General features: G+C 42.0%; 1 protein-coding gene across 6 annotated transcripts in view; it reads left to right on the top strand.

Annotated features, from left to right (window-relative positions):
- The window catches only part of LOC1277109 (serine-rich adhesin for platelets), a 151,136-nt gene that overhangs the window by 48,613 nt on the left and 82,849 nt on the right, over nt 1-19,674 (top strand). For all 6 annotated transcript variants that reach the window (XM_061650686.1, XM_061650687.1, XM_061650688.1 and 3 more), the window contains one exon: nt 12,967-13,012. The gene's annotated coding sequence lies outside the window, so the exon portion shown is untranslated. The remainder of the gene's footprint in view (nt 1-12,966; nt 13,013-19,674) is intronic.

Here is a 19,674-nt window from a genome sequence, read left to right on the forward strand (position 1 = left end):
GCGTGAACGTGCACGGTGCCAGAAGTTTGATTGTGCTTTCAAGGTGTGTTGCAGGGTGGTCACCCTCCCATGCAATCACGACCACCTTTGGCCCACGCCAGATTGGGCGCGGTGTTGTAAAACGTTGCTACTCTAGATTCGCCGGATAAGAGAGTGCACCGATAGGTTCTGTGCCATCGGTCGGAAGCTGCACAATTTGTATGTTTTTTTGGGAGGGTGCGATGGTAAAAAGTTACAGTACAACTTGTCACAACTTTTCTTGCCTGGTCGGGTCCGTTATCAGTGGACGGTGAAAATGATTTTAACTAAATTAATGATTGCGCGGGAAAGTTTTCAGCGGTAATGCCAGTTTTTTGTGTGTGCGTAGTCATGCGACGCAATCAAACTGATGGTTCTGGCAAGTAGAATAATACATGAGTATTTTCGTTTTATATGAAATAAACTAACGAATTCTATGTACAATGTTTTTGGAAAGAGAATTAATATAAGCATATGTCACAGCAATGGGGGGTTTACGATACTAGCAAATTGTTTTGTATGAAGCATGACAGTTGGTAGCTGTAAATCATGTGAACGCTCCGTACAAAATCTCACGCCAAACTAAAAACCTTCAGATTTTCAGCCTCAGATTTTCGGCCTCAGATTATTTTAGTCAATAAAATATGTAAACAATCGCTGACCTTCGACATGCTCAATCATGAAGAATTAAAGAACCTGAATGATGAATATTGTTCTATAGACAGGCTGAAATGTCTGTTTGTTTTTCTCCTAAGTTTTGTTTTAATAACTACGAATTTCTAAAGCCAAATCTATGTAGAATATTTTACCAAAATAAAGGTTAATAGAAAAACCAAGAAACAAAACAAGAACCAAATCAAAATTTAGTTCAAAGTTAGTGAAAGACAAAAAAGAATAAAACAGTAGAAACATAAAGTAAATGATAAACAATCAAAGACATGCTGTAAGTGTCAACATTAAAAGAAAAAATATAAATTGATAAAAACTTATCTTTGAAAAAAAAAAACAGTGATATCGCAATCAAAACGTTTCACCAAATCAACTAATCAAACTAAAGATGTAGCTCAAGACTATGGCCCAAATAGGTTCATTATGGGTAGTTAATCATACCTTCATGAAGTTGGCAGCATCTAGTTCATTCTCTGTTTTGCTTTGCCAAACTACAAACACACACACTCACACACTAATTATATTAAATATCGCTGTGACAGTATGCACAAAATGACATTTTCGTCGTTTTGAATTGCAAATCATTATAGGTTTTTTTCTTGCCCCTCTTAAACCGCCATCTATTCAACTCGTTTTGACCCGCACCGCCAAACACCTCCACGAGCGAGCTCGCACCGTTCATAATTAGTCCATTAGAGTCACTCGTTTAAAAAAAAAAGAAATCAAACGAACTAGACGGACAACATCGAGTATGTGTGTCGGTGCGGTTGAATTGCCCTGCCTGTTGCTCAATCTGGTTTCGTCGTGCTTGATGCATGTGCAGGGAACATGCACTGCTGCATGTACAGTGCGGCCGCCACGATCGTTTCCAATGCAAAAAGGCTCCCCGTACAGCTGAAGGAAAACAACTCGCGCCAACTCGGGTCGAGCCGCGTGAAACTGGCAGCCAAATGCAGGGACGCCACGCTTGCTCACCGGTCAAAAGTACGCTGGCGTATTTTTTATTTTTCTTTATTTATATTGCAAAATGTGTACGCGCTTTATTAGCATAAATCATTCCACACACTCCGCTGTCCTGGTGGAGGTTTCGGTTGGGCATTTGCCAGCGCGCTGCATTGAGATCGAGAGAGATATACTAACCCCATGTCCAGTTGCAGGACTGTGCGCTTGGTTTTCAAGCGGGTGTTTCTTTCACTTGACGTGGCGAGGCGAAGCGAAACGAGTTGGGCCGAAAGAACAACAACGACGACGACGACGACCCACTCGGGTGTGACATTTTATGAGGTGGGCTTAAAGTGGGGTAGTTCTGGGGGGGGGGGGGGGATTGGATTGGTTGTGTAGCTATTGGTGTTTTTTTTTTCGTTCGTTTCCTGAAACCTCCACCAAATGCAACCACCTTCACTAATCATTGGATGCGTTGGGGTTGCAGTGGTTGAGCGCTGAACACGGCCACACGTCTGCCCCGCCAAACCGGCTTCAGATGAAAGGAATATCGATCGATGACAGTTGTCAATGTTGACAGCTTACTAGATGGACAACATTTGCCAGTTTTTTTTGTGTCATTTTGCATTAATGGTATTTTTTGTAAAATAATTTTAGATTTCGCATTATTAAACAAGTTTTTTTCTAGTTTTTTTTATTTTCTTCCATAAAATTATCATTTCATCTAATAATTTTTCGCTTCTTCTTTTGTTTTCTTTTTTTATTACTTTGCATTTTTTCCTATTGATATGTTTTTTTTCTTGTTTTGCATTCATAAAATTTAACATCGAAAGAAGATGTAAGTTTATTTGCTCTCTTATGTTTATGATTTTATATGTTATTAGGACTATTAAAAAAAAGCTTGTTACGTTTCATTATATTTGTGAAAAACAACTAGTGAATGAACCCAGCGGAACATTGCACAACCAATTTGGTACAAATTTTTGGAGCCCACCATTTCCACCATTCATCCCTTTTGCACGCTAAACACGTGACACGAATATTTCATTCCACCGCTCAATTATTCATCGGCGTGCAGTGGCTGCGGCTTAGCCAATGTGGCCCGCCGGTTTTTCATTTCCGGTGTGTCCCAATCCATCGTACACTATTAACCTCACCGCGGCCACTATCGACCCGCAGCCGACGTTGTCTTTTGCTGCTCCCTCTGCTGGTTAGCAAAATGGTGTGAACAGGCGTTGAAAAATTTATTGTACCAATGGCAATGAGGCAAAGCTTGCAAAAAAAAAACGAAATAAAACCCCGTGACAACGGCAAGCCGGGCAGGGAAGGGTCGAAATAAAAATCGCAACACATGCCAGTGCATGACGGTTTGCTGGCGGTGGCATCATGCCCGGTTCCGAAATTCCATGTTTAGTAATTAAGTCATTTCCTGAATTATTCCATTATCCACCGTATTTCCACCGGGCGGTTCACGGCCACGGTGCACCAGCACGAGCGGTCCGTCCCAAACCTGGCGGTACAATTTCACACAGCCAGTGGCTTCTGTATATTCGTTTTTTTGCCTTATCCAAAGAGCGGATGAGTGTAGAAATTTCATAGATTGTCCGAAAAGGCAGAGCGGGGAAAAAAAGTCGGCAAAACATTTCGAAATAGTGTGAATTTTTCTCCCGTAACTCGCATCGGCACCATACCCAGTCACCCAGTTCGTGAGTGATTTATGAGGCTTTTTTTTATCGCTCATGTGTGTCTGTGTGTTCGTAAGGTTGGCATGCACTGCACACCACAACCTGGCGAGAGCTGGGCATGTGTAAAGGGGTGGTGAAAAAGCTGGTGCAACGAGCAAATGGTGAGAACGAAAGCGCCCGCTGATAGCTATCAATTCGCGCCCGTGTGACACGGGCGGAAGAGTGGAATTGAAATTTGGTGGATGAATAATTTGGAGCATTTCGGGGTTTCCTTACCCTTAATGCCCGCAATGCACGCCGGAAAGGAAATAAGCCATTTAGCTGGTGTTGATTGGGAGAAAAAAGAAATTTAATCAGGTTGGGGCGTGCCAGGTTGAGGTGTACACTGCTGTAGTTTCTTTTGTCTTTTATTCATTTCTAGTGGTTGGGAACAGTTTGCGCAAGGAAAAAAGTATTCAATTGAAGAGATAATTGAACTTGTTGTAATGACTTGTGATATTGAAGAATGATGTTGAGTGATTTGAAGAAAATATATAAATACAGTCTTTCCCCGAGTTACGCGAATAATGCGTTCCGGAGACATTCGCGTAACTCGGATTTTCGCGTAAGTCGAATATCACATGTTACAGCAAAAATATACTTTATTTATCATAATTTTTGATTGAATTTAGTTCATTTATGTAATTTAATACATATTTGATGCAATTGGTGTAGAAAATTTGGTTATTTATCGGTAATTATTTTTCATTTGACAATTGATGGAGAAAATTGTACTGATTTGACATCTGAACTGTGAAAAAATAAAAATTCGCGTAACTCGAATTCGCGTAACTCGAGTGTCGCGTAACTCGGGGAAAGACTGTACATTAAATTCTTGTCCATTTTGTGTAATAGATTGTTCATCCAAATAAACGCTCATCGCACTGGCATAAAATTCTAGCAATGTTTAAATATTTTATCACACAATATCAATAACAATAATATTTTTCAATCAAAGAGTTAATCTTTTAATCTCTTTAATGATTATCATGATCCAATATTAGGGCCCTTTCCGTTTTAAGTTCGTAGGCTGAAATTTCAACCTGTCAGCTGTTAGTATTGTATAGCAGTTTTCGAGCAGCTATCTAAGTGGGTATACAGGTAGGCTTTTTCCATGGTGTATGAATTTAGAAGGCTAATTTTTATCGCTTCTGTTTCTGAATGAAGATTTCAAGAGTGTTTTGAGTATTCGTCAAGCCTCCAGAAAGTTCGTTTGAATAAAAGTTTTCACCCAACAAAATAGTGATATTCAGATTTTGTTATAAAAAAACATGCTATGAGACCACCTGGACTACATACACTTTGATCTGGGTTCCATCACCAGATCTCTTTAGGCCCGTGTCTGTGCTCCATCGGAGGCGATTTTATCGGAAGGCCTGTCATAATTTTATATGTGATTGGACAGATAACGTCGGACGTGCGATTTCGTCGTACGACGGAATCAAAAATTTTTGATTTCGTCGGACGCCGCTTCCGATTTTATCTGTCAAACTAAATGTATGGTGTTTTGTAGGAACAATCTCAACTTAATTTTTCACAATCGTTATATTATTAAAATCATCCGCAATATCCCAATATTATACGAAAAAGCGTTTGACAGCACGTGCGATAAAATCGCATGCGATGGAGCACATACACGGGCCTTAATGAGCCTTGTGATAAATGTAAACACCTCCTTGTTTTGCCATTTTTTGAGCAGGTACTCGAATCTAATTCTAGCTTTGAGGCTACAATAATCTAGACTGAAAATTGCAGGCTAGTTTTGTGTGTGGTTTTGTATGGAGTGTTTACATGATTTCAACTTTCACCTGTCAAACTCTATACAAAATACTGACTAGAATCGTGAAGGGCACCATTGTTGAATAATTTATTAGGATTTAGTTATAGTTATAGAAAATAGTTAAAGTTCTATAACTATAAGTAGTTCGATAACTTAAGTTAAAGAAAATATTAAATACTCCATTTGTATGATTAACTTGCACAAATTACACATTTCTGTGTTAGAGTGAAGTGCGTGAAAACATCAACAATTTATCAATCTTCACTACACAGCATTGAATATAATCAGAAATTCATTAAATATGAAGAATTGTTATTTGATACCGTTAGGACCTCAGATCTTAGTTGTTGTGAGTATTGTTGTGTGTCTTAAAGAATAACTCGAAATCAATCGTCTACGTGAGGCGACACAAGTTATAACTTGTGTTATGATTTTGAGATTTTGACTGCTCCAACTTTTCCACTATCGACGAAGCCACCGATTGCTTTAGCGTTTTTATGCGCTCAGCGATTAATTCCTGCGTTCCTGTTGCTCAACGAAAGCCTGGCCCCGATTGGTCTAATGCATCTTTAAGACGGTTGAAAAAAATAAAATCAAAAGCCTACGCGGATTACAGTAGAACGAGATCATCGCTGCATAGGAGAATTTTTTTCGATGCACTGAACAATTATCGTCGACATAATCGTGTGCTCTACCGCTCCTTCATTCGCCGTACTGAAAGGCAGCTATTTTCTAAGCCGACACGGTTCTGGAGCTTCTGGAACAAACGGCGCAATATAAGAAGTATCCCTCCGTCAATGAGCTACAATGGCCAAACTAGTATCGATACATCCGATATTTGCAACACTCTCGCCAATCGTTTCGCTGATGCATTCACCCTTCCTGTTCACAATCCTAACACACTAGCAGAGGCCACCCGCAATACTCCATCGGATGCTATCGATTTTATTATACCCACAATTGACGAAGCATTAATTGCGCGCACACTCAACGATATAAAACCATCTACATCATCTGGACCTGACAATATTCCCGCATACATATTGAAGCACTGCCGTCAATCACTCGCACCCATTCTTGCCAAAATATTTAATGATTCCCTTATGCGTGGCACGTATCCTGAGTCCTGGAAACACGCGCGAATGATTCCTATCCATAAAAAAGGCAGTCGACTTCATGCTAGTAATTATCGTGGCATTGTATCCCTATGCGCTTGTGCAAAGGTGTTTGAGCTCATTCTATACAATCCGCTACTCACAGCAGTTCAAAACTATATGAGCCCTAGTCAGCATGGATTTCTCCCAAGGAGATCTTCCACCACAAATCTTGCTGAATTTGTTGGCTACTGCTTCGACAACATGGATCGTGGTACTCAAGTTGATGCAGTATATATCGACTTCAGGGCTGCGTTCGATAGTATTTCTCATGATATTCTACTTTCGAAGCTAAAAAAACTCGGTTTCCTCGACTGGCACATCACCTGGCTGCGTTCATATTTAACTGGTCGTTCGTACTACATAAGTATAGGATCTCATCGTTCTCACTCTTTCACCAGCTCCTCCGGTGTGCCTCAAGGGAGTAATTTGGGACCGCTACTCTTCCTCATCTATATAAATGATCTATCTTTCGTTTTACCGCCAGGCCAACACCTAATGTACGCCGACGATGTAAAAATATTCGCTCCAGTTAGAAACGACAGTGACTGTGTACACCTTCAAACGATCCTTGAGAATCTGGATAGCTGGTGCAGCAGAAACACTCTCCAAGTGTGTGCTGATAAATGCCAGTGTATATCATTCAGCAGAGCCCGTCACCCCATCACGTTTACATACACTATGCTCAACACGGCTTTGGCTCGCACGACATGTATCCGTGATCTGGGGGTGCTACTCGATCAGAAGATGTCATTTCGCCCTCACATTGATAGCGTTGTTGCGAAGGGAAATCAGCTACTTGGTTTAATTACGCGGACCTGTAGCGAGTTTACCGATCCCATGTGCGTCAAGTCGATCTTCTGTGCCATCGTAAGGTCGTGCCTGGAGTACTGCTGTCCGATCTGGTGCCCGCTTGGCGTTGGTGACATCAATCGCCTCGAAGCCATTCAACGGAGACTCACCAGGTACGCGGTTCGACTCCTTCCATGGCAATCCCACCACGCTCGGCCCACCTACCATCAGCGGTGTCTGCTTCTCGGACTTGAACCACTCTGCTCTCGACGTAAAAACGCCCAATGCCTTTTCATATTTCGGCTCCTTAACGGAGAGATCGATTCCCCGGCATTACTAACCAGCATCAATTTGTTCGCTCCCTGTCGGATTCTTAGATCCAATTTCCATCTCCGTGTACCGCGTACCCGCAACAACCATAGCCAGGGACACCCTATTATACGTATGTCCCTCGAGTTCAATGAAGTGTTAGATTTGTTCGATTTTAATATGTCTACTTCCACGTTCAAGGAGAAATTGCGTCTACGTCACATGTAATGTTTGCTTATAACTAGATGTTTATTTATATGCTCCTTAATTTAATTATAAGGTTGCCGATTAGACACGATGGTCCGTCGGTTTATATATGAAATAAATAAGATTAGATTAAGATAAAACAAGAATGTACGTTTTAAATCATAATGTACAAAGCATACCTCTATCGTAGATAAAAGGATTTGTAAATTGAATTGTCCTCACTTCTTATAATTAACAAACCCTTTCAATCTTCAATTTTGAAGCATCATCGCAGGTCTGCCTTTGTTCAGCGCCCTGGTGCCATTTTACGATATGATAGCATTCCGGAATCGATTTTCTGCGGCACCGGCCGAGCGCACGCTTTACGTACGCGTCTATTATTTCCTCCTGAATTGTTAAATGGAAACGTCAAATTTGAAATTGACAACTCGCACACAAAGCCTGCAGAAGGTAGCAAAAAAAAACCATCCCTCAACACTCTCGCTAGTTGCACCGTTAGCAAAGGTCAGCAGCAAAAGCACGTGAGAAAAGCATATCACATAGGAAAGGCACACCGCGCGCGCCCCCTCTCATGAACGACGGGAGCGCAGATTAGCGAGCAGAAGCCATGGGGAGGGAAGGGAAGGCATGAAAGTAAAAGTGAAACTCTATTAACCTTCTCACCTGAGTCACGAAAGATGGTACGCCGATTGTACGCCGCGGACACGATCTTGCGCTTTTCGGCTTTCGATGCTGGCTGTAAATCTATGAGCCTGGCGCTGGCTGCCAACGCTACAATCCCCCTCGTCAGCCACCGAACACCCGAAATGCGAATGCCTCTAATGCCACACCGGACCATCAACTTGGTCGCTTTCGTTGGCAAATTCCGGAGCGCGGGTACAATTCAATCACTCGATTATGTGTCTCTTTGCTGCGCACGAGTTCGATTTATTTCCCTCACTTTAAGGAACCATCTTTCGGACGGCTTCGCGAGAGTCGCGGTGCGGTTAGCAAAAATGGTATATCCGGCCCATCGAAACAGCCATCCGCTGTACTCGCTCTGCCGTTTTTCGCAACGCTTTGATAAGCGACTATAAACGGTTATGCGCGCGGATTTCACCAGCAGCGGCGTTTGCGAAACGAAGCCCAGCCCAGCGTGAAGATGCGCTTATCGAAAGGGAAACCGATCGGAGTTGGTGTGTTTCGGGGCAGCTGCAACCGGATGCGCTTTCACGATGGTTGGATGGCGGCCGTAGTCGATGAGAGCGTGCCGGCTCGAGGCACACACGCCCGCAAAACAATGCACTTTTGGTGGTGCATCAATCATCGCAGCCACCTGCAATGTGGCCAACGTGTGCAGCCGTTGATGAGGTGCAAAAACCGTTGCATTGTTTGATAAGCAAAGGTATCGCTTTGGTACGAAGCGAGTGTTGTGAGTTGTGTCTTTATTCGAAAAGGAGCAAAATCGTTGCAGGGGAGAAAAAAATACAAACTTTAATTGTAAAACTTTGTTGAATGTAACTCCCGTGACGGGTGGGCCAGGGCTGATTGATTGATTCATCTCGTTTGATTAATGTTGTGGGAGAGTTTCGTGGAAAGGGGGACGTTTAGCTGATGTTCATTTCAAACGATTTTCTTTTAAATTACATCTCAATGCTGTTGAATTAGTTCGTTTTTTTTTGTCTGGGAAGACTTTCTACAGTGGTTATTTAACGCTGAAATGCTGTGTCATAATATGTTTGCTATATGGTCCCAAGCACGAAGGGACTGTTGACTTAGGAACAGTAAAGGAAGAACGTGCTTATCCGACTACCGCCAAAAAAAAAAACAAACAAAAACAAACAACGCTTGTGTTTGTTTCGTGTTTAAGTTGCTGTTGTTTTCCGTAAACTCGAAACAACAACGTCCTGCGTGTGTTTTTGCTAAATTCGTGATGTCATGCAGTTCTCATCGCTTTAAAGTTTTTGTAATGAGTTTGCTACATTACTCTCTTGTACTAAGTTTTACTAAGATATCGTTTATTTATTTTACATTTTGTTTAAAAGTATGATTTTAACAATTGACTACAGCCTCGTGATAGCTTAAAGTAATCAAAATTTCTCACTACGTGTGCTATTGCTTACAATGAAACCTCCCATTTTGGGGACGTCAATTTTGTTCCTAACCCTCGCCCTGTTGTATACTGAACTGCGTTTGTACACTGTGCAAGGGTGTTAGAGAGAAGGTGATGGCCACACTGCGTAATCACGCTAATGACTGCCGGCGGCGGCTGTAAGTGACCCCCGGAGTGACATGATTGCATTGAGAAGCTTTTCTCTTGCATTTTTAAGCGGGAGTGTGAGTACAGCTTGAGCTTCAGGAAGTGAAGAGTATGGGTACTATGATAAGGGCTTGGTGCGATTTCTCTTTCACAAGGGCGGTTTCGGATGCGGTAAGATGCTTAGCTTGGCTGCGTGAAGAGTAATTTCTTCTTTTGTCTATTGAAGTTTATTTTATACGACAAAAAAAACGTTCAAAAGTATTTCTACGACAACGAGAGAAGTAATACAAAGTATGATTGAACTAATAACGTCATACAAATAATACATCAAATATTTTTATTTATTTTTTTGAAATTTAAAATCGTGATAAAACCAAAGGTATTCTTCATATTTCACTTGAAAGTTAATATTTCGTCAAATTGACGGGTTCCGTAAACCTAGTGTAAATTAACGAAATAATTAATCATGAACCGATTGTTTTTTTATTTATCAACATAATTATTGAATGGTTGCACCTTATGGCATTAAAATTTGTTGCTGTTTACATTACTCGTAATTCTATCCAGTTTGTACAACTTTTTTTTATTGCCTGTGCTTTCCTTTAAACTTCTACCACTTTGCTGCAAATCCTAATGAAATTGTGTTTATTTTTTTAGTTTAAAGGCGTTTCGTATGAATTAAAAAAGATTATAAAATCAATAAAAGATGTTCGTGAATAAAGTTGACTAGTTTACAATTACAAAATCTGCAATTGTATCCTTGCTCCAGTGAAATCGTAGGTTAATCAAACATTTCTAAACATTTTTTATTTAATTTAATTCAAATCTGCAAATTTTCAGATCTGCACAAGAGCTAGAAGAAACCAATTAGAGTGAATTATATGCTCTCGGAGTCGTACAATCTACACTTTGCTAATTATTCTTACCCAATAAAGATCAAATTTCTCAGAACCCCATTAAGCTAACACAGTAACATAGTGTGTGTTTCGTCTTACTCCTCTACATCCTAGCATATAGTTGATTCCTTTCAAAATCTCCCATTCGATCGAGGAACAGCAGGGGTGGAAATACGTGCATGTGATGTAATTGCCGGATTAGACACTCTGAACATATGGCAAAGGTACGGTTGCTGTGCGATAAGGGATAATACAACGACCATCCGCTGGCCATATTTATGTTGCACCGATGTGTCCGATACCACCGAGAACCGGTTGCTGGTGGAGGAGTGGAGCACAACTCCGGTACTGGTTGTGATAAGAAGATTAACAAGTACCAGCATCCTTAGCGATGTAGCAAATCATCGAACCGTAGAAATACATCCCTGCCAGTGTGTCGGTGCCTTACGGGCTTTGGGTTTAAAGGCATGGCAATGCAACTGCAATGGCCCGCCAATGGGAAGTTTCTACGAGTGCAAAGCTCCTTAAAGCACACTGCCATGGCACGGGGAAGTTGGGTACGTAGCAACTGAGACGTCAGCGCCGCATTGAACTGGGTCACTACTGGGAGCAGTTGATTGTGTATTAAGGCAAGAATTTCAACCCGTAGAATGCAGCTCGGTGTCGTTGGTGAAGGAAAAGTCGCTCAAAGGTGGTTTCTGTTTTTTTGTGTGCAAAAACCACTTTTCACCATCGTCCACTCTCCTTGATCGTGATCTTATGCGGCCCACACGGCGGGATAGAGTGGTAAAAGGGTGGCCCTACCAGCAGCCCACCCGCAGCCTGCAGACGTGTCGGCATTCTGGTACGATTTTACTTTTCACCTGTCCCTGACCGCACCCAAGACGCGCCCGCGGGGCCCGGGCGGGGGCTTTCGAAATGCGTGCCGGTTGCCTTTTTTTTTACTTTGCTTTGCCCCGTGTCTTTATCTCCCGCCCCATATCGTCACAGTCGCAGTGTGTACAGACGAAAGAAAGTTGACCGGCAGCAGCACATACACACCCAGCACACGAATCTCGGTTCGTTTTCACGGCACTGTTCCTCTCGGTCTGTTGACTGGGTGTAATTTTCACCGCTTTCGGGGGGTGTTCATGTCGTGTCCAAGGGTGGGCAAAGGGAAGCAAGGGGGTTTCGTCGCTTACCTTCCCATTGCCCCATGCCATGGCTTGTCTGCCGTGCGACGTATGCAGCGCACGTTCCATCGCAGACACTGGGAGTTTCGTTCTGGTAGAAAGTTGGAACTATTTTTATCGCTTTGTACGACCTTTTTTCGCTTCCTCCTTCTCCTCCTCCTCTTGCTCTTGCCTCTGTCTAATGCTGTCCAGTCTCGCCCAATTACGGATATGATATGTTCCCCAATGCTGATCGCGCAACACGCGAAAGGCTGGGCTTTGCGTGTGGGATATGTTGTTTGTTTTTGTCCGCGCGATCGAAAGCTCGTGGGCACGGCCGATAGAAAGGTTAGAAATCGAGCGCAAATCTACCAAAATCGCGAACGTTCGTGGGTGAACGTTTTTGGGTGAACGGAGGGCCTACAGTTAATGCGAAAAGGGTTCAGATACGCTCGCGTGTGTGTTTATTTGCTTACAGTTGTAATGCCTTGGGGATCGCTTTGCGCCAATTAGGGGATTTAGATACTTATTTATATATTTTTTTAATTTTTGTAAGTAGTTAAACGTCTCAAGAATAGATAATATTTAAGAATTTTGATCAACTGTGAGTGTTAATAAGCATTATTCAAATTTGTTTGATTATGTATAACTAAATTGTATTAATCTGATGTTATTATAATTGAAATTAAAAATATTATTAACTATTTTGCTAAGTAAATTGTTCACTAATAATTTAAAAAAATATATACGAAGTGAATCTCTAAAGATTTTAAAATATAATATAATATAATATAAATATAATATAAATATAAAATATATTTCATTATATTTCATATATTTATACCTTACCATTATTAAAAACTCAGCAATGCATTTTGCTGCTCAGTTTCATTTCCGAGGATCGATCAAAATAAATATGAAGCGTGTGTAATTGTAATGAAATCAATCAAATTAATTGCTGTAGCGTTAAAATATCAGCAAACATGTAAATACACATTCAAACAACACAGCAAACATTATCACCCCTCCCCAGTAACACGATATTAACGATGCATTTTTCGCACTCTCCCTTTCTTTGCTTTCAGATTAAAACGCTTGCCCGGAAGAAGTAAAAACACGTGCACACAAAAGGTGAGAGGCCATGGCTATGTTTTTTTTTGTGTATTTTAAAAAGTGCAGATTTTTTGTTCTGTTAACCCCATCGCTCCCACCATCAACATTAACCGATGCTCATGGAGTGTACTTTTCTCTCACTCTCCGGTACGCATCACGGATGGGAAATAAATAACGTTTCAGGCATCAGAGCAAATCACGCGTTTTTTTGCTGCCCGGTCGGCCATTATTAATTGATGGGAGAAATAAAGAAAATTAATTTTGTTAATGGTGTGCAGGAATGTGTGAACAAAAAATAAGCGCGGAAAAAACGGGCAGGTTATGTCCATGTGGGTGGAAAATTTGATTAAAAATGTATGGCTCACTATTTATCCTAGGTGCGAACTTTACCGCAAATTTGTCACTCATTGTTCTTTCACCACGCTTGCCTTTTGCTCTGCTGCTGAGAACGAGAAACTGAAGCTTTTGTCTGATGTGTCTGATGCGAGAAAAAAAACAACTAGGGAGAAAACAATTGCTTCAAAACTGATTGAATTTAATAATTTCGCGTTCGGAGCGAACCGAACGGGTGCACCATCTTGTCCACACGGACAAGCAAAATTGATGGTCCAATATTGTGAGCTAACGAGCGGGAAAAAATGCCACCAACAGACCGATACAACAGGCGAAATGACATGACGACATTGACTCCGTATAACGACAATGTTCGACGTTGTTCGCAATGTTGAGCGCCAACCAATGGACGAACACGGTTTGGATGTCGGCTGGGTTTTTTTTGTTTTGCTCGCTGTATGAACACCGCCGGCACGGGCACAGGCGAAACTGATCTCCTTCTATGCTGTGTCGGGCTTCTTTCTTGCGGTGAGGTACCCCCATGCTGTCTTTTTGGTCCCCAGCGGGTGAGGCACAGTTGTGCGATATGTAAGTACCGATGTAGGAACGATTTAATTACAACTGGTTTACAACTCATCGGCTGTAACGGGCAGGGCGTAGCGGGCTGCCGTTTGGCGCCGGTCATACGGGCAATGAAGCGTGCAGCCCGTCATTGCAAGGCTGTGACATTTGTTTCGAAATTCGTTTGCTTGTGTTAAAGTGTGCTGGTCAGTCTGGTGGATGTGGTGATTATCTGTTGTAACAATTGAAGATGGGGTAAGATTCTATTGATTGTCAGCCTCGGCGGTTGTACCTGTAATTGGGGGTGGGTGTTGGATGGTGCAAATTAAGCACAATTTGCGTAATTGTATGATGATTGAGTTGTATGCTGTGTACACTATGCACTATTAAATGCAGTTGTACAAGAAATAACCGAAAGTAATCTTCTACTTCGTTCCTAGTTCAACTAAATCTTGAGTTCAAAAAATCAAGAAGAATGTCTAGCTTACAAATGTACGTGTTAAATTCAAATTTATTTTATTATTTCACATTTCACAAAGTGTGATCAGTAGTACATTTTACACTTTGGCAGTTTAATTTTTTTTATCGACAAATAGAGTTCATTCGCAGTGTTTTGATCCCTGGCAATAGTATATCTGTGTGAGATTTAGCGATCCTAATCCTCTTATGATTGATTTGATTACTTCATGGAATCGATAGGATAAAGGTTCTTCTATTAGTTGTGGTTAAGGGTTTTTTTCTTTTAATTTTCAATAAAAAGTCATGCCTCATTCTTATACAAATACTATTTTTATTATTATTGTTATTATTATATTATTGTTTATTGGCTTTGTTGAAACCGTTAACTTGCTCGTAATGTGACAGCAACAACGAAAATCATGAATTGAACAATTCATAAACCAGTTGTTGGTTCTCAGTTAGTTGAAACGTCAATCAAAAATTGAAACATGAAAATCAAAAGAGTCATGAACGAGTACGATTAATTGAATTTTGATTGCAATAATAACCACAAACACAAGGAAAATGGAAACAATTCACCTTGAACTTTGCCATTCGTCAAATTACCTTTGAAAAAGGCTACAATTAACCAAACGCCAAAAAATGGATCTTGAAAGGAATGAAACCAGATTTAAAAAGTTATTTCAACCCACCCCAGTTCCTGTTCCGGGGTTTGGTTGTTTTTTTTTCTTTTCGTGACCAACCCTAATTAAATGCTACGCCGATCGCATTACACTGATGAGAGTTTAAAAAATAGCCTTCAGGTCTCAAAAGACAAGAGCGTAGAGTCCGGTAAATCACGCGTACTCAACCGTGTACCACGCACATGCTGACGTGAAGAAACACTCCGCCTCACACCAAACATGCCTCAACCCCCGAACGATGCGGTGATTAGTGTTATTACTCTAATTTGGGACGCATTTGGACACGGACGGATCTGGCGTGGAGTCCAAACAGGGAAGGAGTAGCACCGCAAAGCTGTGCTTATTTCCAGGGTCAAACGCACGCACACATGTGCCAGGGTCTGACGGAAGATGCTGGAGATGATGAAAAATGTGTAGCAACCGTGTAGCACTACTGTGTTGCTCGGCGATGTTAAAGCAGTAATCGCCTTTAACCATCGGTTCAGAACCCGAGGTAAAGTGATCGCTATTTTGCACCCAGCGAGAGCCAGCACAGTTGCACATTCCGGGTTGATGAGTTTCACATATTTTGCATGGCGCAATGCGTTGTGGTATTGTTTGCTTCGAGCCCAGGGTACCTCCAATCTACATCTTCACTGTAAGCCGGCAAAGTCGATCCTATTTGTGCACATATGCAGAACCTCCGCAGTGTGAGACAATTACCCGACTGGTAAAGAAAAGAAACAAACTACCCCCGGAGACGCCGCTGCTAAGCGAACCAGGTCAGCTCGGTTGAAGAGTTTTGGAGGCTTCGGAGGCGGGTTTGGAAATCTCGGCAAAACTCGACCAATTTCACTTGCATCGAACCAGAATCGTATCGTTTCACGTTCAACCACCGTGAATAGGGGAAAGAAACCAAAAAGCAAAAAACAAAAACACATTACAGTAAGCAAAGTCTTCTTTTGTGGTGGTGCTTTGCAAAGTGGGGGAAGCAGATTAGGAAATGAATCGTGTGGAATCATGAGATACTGGGGGGGTTTTGGGAGGCTTCAAGTGAGTTTGTGAGTTGTAAAATGACAGTTCACTTATCCTGCCCATTAGGTGGTGAAATAGCGAAATCAAGGTTACCAGATACGGCTGAAATGATTCCCGTACCATACTGGCGCCGGTATGTGTCAACTGGGTTGAGTAAAAAGACACAGAGCACTTAGTCTGTGTGAGAAAGATCGTTTATGGAATGTATTGCATTGTGGTTGAAATGAGATGTTGAAGTTGATTCGGTTCATGATTTGGAAATTACAATTGGCATTTACAATTTCACAGCTTGTTTTCAGGATATTGCATGTAGGATGCTTTGTAATTGTTGCTTTTCTAGACATGCAGACGGAAGTACAATCTATTTTATTACCTAAGATTAACTCCAATGGCTCCGAGATAGTTGATGTCCGTCGTAAGAGCTGGCAAAACTACTAATGCGATAATTACTTTCTGGACACTCCGGTCTCGAGATCTCGATCTGGAATTTCAACTTAGTTTCTGTTTGTACACCAACGCCCCACTCCCATGAAGAACCGCTCTGTGTTTGTGCTTCTATTGATGCTCAATGTTTTATGCAACAGTTCTGCACACGATCGCAGAAACATACCGTCGCAGCTTCGAAAAGGCCACAGACGGTGGCGTTAAAATGCCAATGCATTTACGTAACAACGGTCTGACGGCTCTTCACCGATTTGCTGGGGCTCTCGCGCCTTCCTCACACACTGTCTTAACCTTCTGCAATAATGGCTGGCGGGTTGAGATCTGTTCTGCGCGCCCTGTCTGTTCGGTGGTGGAGTGGCCATCTTAAAGCACCTTTTTTGCATCGTCTGGGAGTGACTGGGGTTGCCGTTCCCTTTAAGTGGGGCTAGAATCTTTCAAGGTACGCCGGTTGATTTGAGTGATTTCTTTTGCACGCTCTCCTTCACCGAAGTGCCTGTGTGTAGTAGAAGCAACACGTCAGAGTAAAGGTCCAAGGCGCAATGCAATATAGCGAGATTGCGCTTGGACTGGTTTAATAGACACGCTTTCAGACACTTGCGAACTTAAGAATAAGAGCTCTGGACCATGGAGTCGTGGAGAATACCGTGCAGCGATGTTTTAAATTTAAGCTGGAAATTAGGCTGGAAGGGAAAAATATCACTACAAGATTTGTGTCCTTCTGCTCAGGTTTTGGTAGCCATTCTGGTAGACTGAGCGCTTGTTGTCCAAACCTGTTCAACTATTGGATACTTACCGTTGGTGAAACATGTTTTTCGAATTAACGTGCTCGTTGACATTTGCACAGATTAAAACGTTATCATGCTTTAGCTCAGCCAAGCACCAAACTGTAACCATTGTATTTTTCGTGAACACCGCATCAACTGCCATAGCCTTCTACCATCCCAGCATGTTTGACATGTTTGACATTTATCGACAGCAGCTAAATTCCATTCCCTTTGGAATGTAATAACGCCAGAAGTCATCCTTTAAAAAGGGAGAATTGGTGTTCGAAAAACAAAGCAACCTAAAGACGTCTTCATAGTAACGGCGGCCTCTCCTCGCTGTGAAGTGGGATGGGTTTGGCGTTCAGGGTAGGGTGCACCACGACCGGAATGTAGGCAACAATGTAGCAACATTGAGATGATATTTTGCTTCTGTTAGACGAATACATACACACACACACACATACACTCAAACAGACGCTCAAACCAGTCATCGAGGAATGCATCGTTTTGTGGTTTGCGACCTAAAATCTGAGCGCCATACCCCTTTAAATGCCATTCACCCGATCGTTTGCGGGCTGTCTCGCCATCCTCCGCTGCCCTTTCCTTTTGCACAGTGTGCAGCAACCTTGCGAAGGGGATTTGTATTACATTAACATATATCATACTTCTGTGGTTTGCGAATAGTGGTGCTGTGTGAGTGTGTGTGTTTTTTTGGGTACTTTTGTGCTCATCTCATTCACATATTTTACCATTAATTGTCTCTGACCGATTCGCCAACCTGGTCAAGTACGAACGGTGAACGGTTGGGTGGATCATCCTTTCCTGTAGAAGCTTTTTCAATTGCAACCAATACTGAACAGCTTGCGGCCAGCTCGGGCAATGGCCCCGAGACACAGAGAACGAAACCTTCACATCTGAGTCAAATTATCCAATAAAGAGCAACAAGCGTACCCTTACCGTCTGCTGTTTGCCTTACCGAGTAGGGTTTCGGTTTCAGCAACGGGCTTCGAGCACTGAACGATAGAGCGCGCTGACATTAAGGTCTTGTGAAGTGGTGGTGTTCAGTACTGGGCCGTTTGGATGCTCTTGCCTCCACCACCACCACCAACACGCCTGAAAGTGGCCGGGAAGTATATAGTATTTTTTGTTATTATTTTGGTTCTGTTTTGTAGGTTGCTCCTCCTTGAGTATGCACATTTTTGTCCCGCAAAATGTCAATGTAAGCTGTTGGCATTTGTGTTTGTGCTTTTATGCTGGGATGCTCAGACGTGCATGCGTTCTGTCGCTTGCTAGAGGGGTTTATTTGGATGCTTAATTGTGAAAAGCACTTGAATGAGGTCTATTGTTCATAATGAAGGGGCAAAGGTAAATGTTTTTTGTTGTTGTAACATGTAAAATGGATTTTGAAGAGCTAATGAACAAATGACCCAACCCAACACGCCACGCAGTCATGGTAATTGCAGATATGATGTAGTTCTGCAGCTATTGGGTGATGAGCTGATGAGAGTACTTTTTTTCATGAAAAGCATTCTATCACTTGATGAAGAACAATATTTTAAAAATAAGCGGGATTTTCAAATTCAAAACACTATGAACCAAAGAAAATTTCCTATGAGTTTGGTACTGGTATAGGTATAGCCAAGGTTATTCATAATTTAAAGTGTTTTCCCTTTATACGCTCATTTTTCAACATTGAACACATTGCAAACGGCGTAAAATAGGTAACAAACCGTAACTTTTGGGTGTATTAAAAGCCAATAGAATTAATTTACAGCAATTTATCGCCAAGACAAATGCACAAAATTCCTCCAATGACTAGACGAAAGATTTGAATTGAAATCAAATTGATGATCGCGCACTACCCTGCAAGCGTGGAAAGTAGAAACACCTCTTTACCCTTACGGATGACATCAATCAAAGGCCACCCGTCCCCTGGTGATGTAACATTTAATTGCATTTTATCAGTTCAATCTGCATCTTGCAATTTCCGAAGCGCTCCGTCGGCATCTCTCCGTCACTACCTGCACTGCCATCGTTACATCATTTGCAAATAGTCAATGGTTCAAATTTGTCACCCGTGCCCGTATCATCGCCCGAATGCTGCGCACCGCGATGTCTTGGAGTCATTAAAACCTCGCGCGAGTGCTTGATACTTATTGAAACTGAGCTTGGCAGCCCTGGGGGAAGGAACAGTGGGAGATGAAAAATTGCTGAAGCAGTGTTCCAACAAACGCTAATACCCTCGCGACACTACTACGGGTACCGTATCTCCCTCGCTATCGCTAACTCTTAACTCACTCTTCAAGGTTTCTTGCTTGTAGGTTCCCCGGTAGAAGTGGAACAGTTTTTGCAAAAATCGCCCAAAGAGTAAAATCTTGCTGGAAACAGGCGAACGGCTGTAAATGAAAGCCGCGTGGCGCCC

Source organism: Anopheles gambiae, chromosome 2 (assembly GCF_943734735.2).
Source record: "Anopheles gambiae chromosome 2, idAnoGambNW_F1_1, whole genome shotgun sequence".
In the NCBI taxonomy this organism is placed as follows: Eukaryota; Metazoa; Arthropoda; class Insecta; order Diptera; family Culicidae; genus Anopheles; species Anopheles gambiae.